Genomic DNA, 6,978 nt, shown 5'->3' with positions numbered 1-6,978 from the left:
ACAGAAGCAATTCTAGACTACCTTCCTCAGATAAAAGAACATAGCATGACAGTTATTTTGTAGAGCTTGAATAGCTAATGCTCTTAAGCTACTGTACCAATTTTTACCCAGATTTGGCACTGCCAAAAAATAAATGCCACACCATAATAAACATAATTACATTAAACAAAACTAGCATTCATTCACTCCTAATTTCAAAGTGCCACTCATTGATTTCCTGCTTATATTGACATAAAAGGCTTGTTTCTGAGCCATAGAAATAAATGCCCTTTTATACCACAATTTTCCCATAAGTGGGCTTTTATACCACAATTCTCTTATAGGCATCTTTCTGCAAACTGTGCACAGTCAAAAAGGTTTGCTGACTTGTTCCACCCACAACTGCAAGTGCTGAGCTATGACTGCAGTAAAAAACAGAGCGTGAAACAGTGAAAATAAAGTTAAGCACATACAGGGGGAAAAATTACAACAGACACCTGTAAACATTTGGTGAATGGCAAATTCTGCAGCAAGGAACACAACTAATATGATTTTTTTCATGACATTTCCATCCAGAGTTGCATAGGCACATCACCATCTGACTGGGTATGTCTTCAATGATGATGTGCATCTGCACAGCTGTAGATACTGTGGCTGGAAATAATGTCCACAAGACCGTCGTGAAATGCATGATGAAGCACGGAATCTGACAAACTATGAAATATAAGTTGATTTTAATGTACGGATGGCATGCTGTATTCTATAATACAAACTGGATCCCTTGCTGTTGTATGCACATGGTGTGAAAAATGTCTTTGCTGCAAGTCTGGGGGATCAACTAGATATAAAAGGAAAACATACACCAACCTCATTCTTACTTAGCAATTTTAAAAGAGAGTGTATATTTCCATATGTATATTTGCAGATGGAAAATCATGGAACCTTGCTCACATCAGGCTAACATTTAATTCTAGTAAACATGCCTATGGGCTTTAGGCTTGAAAGGGAGTTTTGGAGTTTAAAGCTTGTACTGGAAATTCTGGACAGTTAAGAGGTATAGGACATGGACCAGGTGCCCATGTCCTATTATTAGGAGCAAAAAAATACTTTTTTTTTTTTTACTGGAGCACTCACTGGTGCACAGCATTTCACAGTTAGAGCAAGAGCCTGGGGTGCCGTGTGTCTTGGGATTTGTCTGCACAACTTGATGTTGATGCATTATCCTCTCAATATGGCTAGTGTGGATGCTACTCCAAAAACAAGCCAGTAGTACTGAAACAAGCTTTGTTTATGTTAGTGGTAGACAAAAAAAAAAAAAAAAAAAGGCTTGGAAGATCTGTCACCCTCCTCTTGAAGGTATGCTTTTGTAAAGTCAATATAAAGTGCTTATCCTGTTGGGGAATAAAAATATCTTCAGCCTCTCGTACTCAGTCTCACTTTAACAGCAGCCTTGAAATCTCCTTGATGCAATTACTTTTTTAATAATGGTTCATTGGGCATGGTCTACTTACTCCATTCCTCCTTAATCAGTATGCTAGTATATTTCAGTTTCTGCATCTCCTGCTTTTAATTAGGTCTGTGTATATGGTTTTGGAAGTCCTTTGCAGAATTTGGGACTATTATCTTCTAGTACATTCATTTTACTGCAAAAAAAAAAAAAAAAACTTTTCTGCATCTGCTAGCAATCATCAAAGCTTCCCTGCTTTGGTTTTACTATCTTTATTTTTTGGTTGCATATCCTGTGTTATAAAATAATTAGTTTGGAAATTTTTCATACTTGTTTAATGTGCAGTGATGACACACCTTGCTGAACTGTTTTCAGGCGTAATATATGTATTTTACTGATATCAGTACCAAGATCTTATTTTCAATAGACACTTTCTCACAAGTGTAATGGGATGCTTGAAAACGGTTCTTTATAGCAAGTAATAAGAAGATCATTTCCAGTTTAATCTCTGCCTGATTTAATGTAACCCATATGATTTTCACTTTGTGAACCCAAACACAGTACCTACTCTTACCCAAATTTTGAATTATCTTCCACTCCCACTGAATCAGCTTTGTTGTTCTCACCATTACCATTGTAATGTATGTAAGATGTTTTTGTGCACTTTTTTACATTTTGTGTTTTTACCACCTGCACTCTATCATCTTTCCATTTGCACTTTTGTCGAATATGTTTTTTCCCTTAGATTTTTACCTCAAGCCATTTGCCACTAGAATTATGTAGCTTTCCAAAATGAAAACTTACCTAATTATGCAGTTTACTACTTGATGCATTTCACTAACATCGCATGAAACTGCTTTCATGAGACATTGCAAAATTCAGTGCCTTAACTACTGTTAAACCTTTCTCTAAAGTCAGCATTTTTTGCATTCTTAGCATGCATACCACACACTCAATACTCTGCACAATTCTGCCATTTTGTCCTTGGTTTCCTTCTATGAAGTCTGCATCATTCTGTAGTTATTAAAAGTTTGTTTTTTTCTTTTTTTGGGGGGGGGGGTTCTCTACAAACTTTACAAATATTTTTTTATTTTTTCTGCTGCCAATAAACTATGTGCTAGCCCTATAAGATTTTTGCACCTACTATATTAAGTAACAACAAACCTTTCTGTGTACAGTATTACTAACACCATAGCAAACTTCCACTTGTGCAACAGAAGTTGCTTATTCTTCCTCAGTAACAGTACCATTGTGTGTTACTCTGTGACTGTTCCCTTGTATTTATATCATGTCCACTAACTTAACTTTTATAATATGCTGAGATCACACTACACAAATTGCATTTTCATGTAGTTAGAAATTAGCTTCTTTAATGTTTGCAATGCTTATTTTTCTTCTAGATTAATCATCTTAGTGCCAAAAGCCTTGTTAGGGAAAACAAACACTCTGTATTCCTTTTACCTAAATTATGATACAAAAAACACTCAAATTTTTCATGTTGCAGTCTCTAATTGTCAAAATGTCTATACAGTTTTGGTAAATGGAATGTATTCATAAATACTTTACACAGACTTTGTTGCGTCTTTCGGCTTTTCCCGGTTAGGGGTCGCCACAGCAGAACTCCGGTCCGCTAATGATTGGCAGTAGATTTTTACGTGCAGAGTTGCCGGCCCTGACACACAACCTTCAACGAAGGTATGCCCATTCATGCATGTCTCCACACACAAGACGCTCTAGCTGAGAATCGAACAGGATGTCTTACTGTGAGGCGACAATGCTACCGCAGCACCAGCACCGATTTACACAGACTGTCCTCTATAAATGACTAGTAGTTATCCAATCTGCAAAAAAAAAAAAATTGTAATGTCATAAATCAAATCTTTCTATGCCTAACACTCATTTCAAATAGATTTTCTCAGTGCTTATCTACACCCTTGCTACAGAAAAGCGTTGTTAATATGTTAAATTCACCATTCCAATAGAATTTGCACAATCACTTTTCATACTTGTGCCAACACAACATTCCTTGTCTCCTATTATACTTTATTTCTTCTCTTCATCGGTCCTGAAAACGTATCTGCACACATGGCTTGGCCTCATCACTGACACACTGTGAAAGTTCTGTAGTTCACTTTACTCCAGTATGAACAATACAGAAAGGGCAGGCACAGTTAGTCAACTGGTTTAGTTATGAACTTTTTTCCAGATTTTTTTTTATTATAACCTTCAACTTATTTGCATATTACAAGCTGAAAAGAGTATTCGACATGCAGATTTACGGGTGACCTGAACAAAAATTATGCATACCAAAAAGGAATTCAATCTTAGTTTTGATTTCAAAGAATAAATAGGTTGTATCCAAGTTTTAAATCTCAAAGCTGAACAAATACCACTTCACAAGGAACTGAAAAGATGAATGCTTGTGAAGATGCATATGTCATATACAGGTATAGTACCTGCCCCCTACCCTCCCATCTCAAAATAGGTAGTCATTTTCTGTGTATTGCCTCTGTGGTGTTAAATTGGGATTAAAATTAGGCCACAAATGCCCACAGTTATATTTCAAGCTGTTATATTTATATACAGTACGTGTCCTCATCCTCTACCCCCAAAAGACAGCCACCTTCTGGAATCGTGTCGACTCGCTGAACATAGGTTCAGCAAAGTTAAAAAAAAAAAAAAAAAATGCAACAACTTCTCACTGAAACAATCTTTAGAGGAAATAATACAAACATTTTACAGTCTCTGATTCTGGCCTCTGGCCCTTAATAATTGGTATTACTTCCACAACTGCATTAATAAAAAAAAAAAACTTCTACTGGTGGCTTTGCTCCTGTATTTAATATTTTGAGATCTCTTCTCCCATGACCTCACATTTAAGCTAAGGTAAGGTAACGTGATTTGAATGTGAAGTGGAGCACTGTCCCTCTGATCACCCGATGTTCCACAGGCACATTTTCTTTTAGTACTTGCACTTATTTATTCATGTAGTTATTTATTAATATATTTTAGAGCAAAGAAACATTGTTTTTATAAATAAATACAGAAAGAGCGCTTCTATAAGCACAGCACCCTAGGTAATTGCTTTGCTTACTTGTGCGTTAAGCCGTATCTGCACTCCCAAGCTAAAATGTCTGCTTTAACGGCATATCAATGAGCTAAGCATGTCTTTACCCACTTATCCTCAGATTGCTGGATGCTCAAAATCTCTTCCTATTTGACTTTCAGCAAACTAGCTATGTCTATTTATCTCCACTGAAGACAAGAAAACTATTTAGTGCCACAAACAACCAGGAATTATACCTCCAAGTTCTTTTATTTTTACAGCAAATGTAAATCTCATAAAACTGAAAACCACAGGAATAAATCTCTCTTAGTGCCTTCGCTTAAAACAGCCTTTACAGAGTCAATTAATGATGTAGAAAAAACACTTTCCATATGATCTTGAATGTGAATGGTCTCACAGGTATAGACAAAAATGAAAGAATATTTTATGATATTAAGAAGTGCAAATAGCAATGCTATGGGACTTAATGATGTCAACATCATGTTTTAAAAAAAAAATCGCAGAGTATATTTGTGTAGGTGAATTCTGTTTTTTGCATTACTATACATACATTTTTAAAAGCACACTGGCCTTTAAAAACATTGTAACTGATTGTGTTTTTTCATTGGTTGGGGTTTGTATTTAAACTTGTCAGTTTTGATGGTGTATTCTGATGAAGTCTTGGACAAAAGTGTGGAATAAAGTGGTGTTTATGCTAATATTTTGTACCTTTGTATTTAGACTGGTTTTCTTCTTTTGGGGTGTTTTTACTGGATTTATGGATTTTGTACTTTTATCACAAAGAGGAAATACAGAAAAGAAGATTAATACATTAGGAGTTAAAAAAATACAAGTTGAAGTTATGGAATGCCTGGGAAGTGAAGGATTTGGTGTAGAAGGTCTAACACAAGCTAGATTACAGCATGATGGAACAACTCCCCAAAGTAAGGAGAAACAGGGACATCAGTAGACATCTGAAGAAGAAATAGGGACATGAGAAAGAAAAAGAGATTTAATATGGTGAATATTTATGCAAAGGAGAAAGCAAAAAGAGCAGCACCAAAGATATTTGAAGAGAAATACAGACAAAGGAATTCAGACATGGAAAACTTTACAATACGAAAAATAAGAAGACAGAGAAAAAGTAGAAAAGAAGATTAGTAATGGAGAAGTTAAAGAAATAGAAACTGAGGTTATAGAGTACCTGTGAAGAGAAGGATTCAGTGTAGAAAATCTAACCCAGAAAGCACCACAGCAGGATAGAGCAATGGACATCCAACTTAAGGAGTAACCAGTGGAACAGGAAGCAAATTGTCAAAAAAGATATTTTGGACCCTTCCACAGGAAACCATTATAAATGTTCACTTGAAACTGGATAGCAAGGGAAGGAACAGCAAACTGGCAACTCTGTCAATGTTGAGGAGTGATAGACCAGTAGATGCTATAGGAATTTCTGCAGTTTAGAAGAAAATGAACTGAGAAGAGTTGCTTGATTTAATAGAGATAGACATATTAAGATCAATGAAAGAAATAGACTGCAGAATGTCAATAAAACCCGAAAAGTCAGAAGTTTGATAAAACAAGTGAAAACAGTAATTAGGACTGTGCATAGAGATCCATGCAATATAACAGAAGTAAACAAGTTATATTACTGTGCAGCTAAATTAATAACAGAATTCTACCACAAGAACACAGGGTAGGAAGGGAAAGGAAGAGGAGAAATCAAATACCATCATGGCAGTATCAGAGAAAACTATAAAGCAAATAAGACAAGAAGTGTCACTGTTAGAAGAGGGAACATATCAACAAAAATACTCAGAAAGATAGACGTGATAAAAGCAATGCACAGTATCAGAACAGATCAGGATTTATCGTACACCATCACAAATAATATAAAAATATTAGCACAGGCCAAAAAAACATAGAAGATATACAGATAAATATAAAGGAAAAGTACAAAATAAGCAATTTATTGATGACCCAAAAAGTTTTATAGAGAATTGGGGAACAAAGCAAAAGGAATTGAAACACCACTAAAAAAAGAAGAAATAGATACATTTTGGAGAAATATCTGTGAAGATCCTGTGAAACATTACAAAGTTGCTAAATAGATAGAACAGTTAAAAGAAAGAATAAAAAGTTCAAATGTATAGGATATGAAATGGGATGAAGTAATGGCTAGAGAGACTGAAGCAAGGTAAAGAAAAGCTCCTAATAGGAAAACCCCAAGCCTTGATGCACCACCTAACTTCTTGTTAAAAGTATTAACATTTTTACATTAAGATTTAGCCATGAGTAAGAACTATTCATATGCGCACCCTGAATAGACACAGACCTGGTAAATAAAAGGAAAAACAATACTCCTACTTAAGAGTGAGCCTGTAAGCTATGCTAAAAACTACAGACCAATAACTTGCCTTCTAACGACATATAAACTATACACAGAAAGTGATGCCATCAGAATTTATAGTCATTTAAAAGAAAACTCAACCATAGCAACAGAACA

The sequence above is a fragment of the Protopterus annectens genome, chromosome 3.part0 (assembly GCF_019279795.1).
Source record: "Protopterus annectens isolate FY-2018-M chromosome 3.part0, PAN1.0, whole genome shotgun sequence".
Lineage (NCBI taxonomy): Eukaryota > Metazoa > Chordata > Ceratodontiformes > Protopteridae > Protopterus > Protopterus annectens.
Note: the sequence above shows the minus strand (reverse complement) of the source record.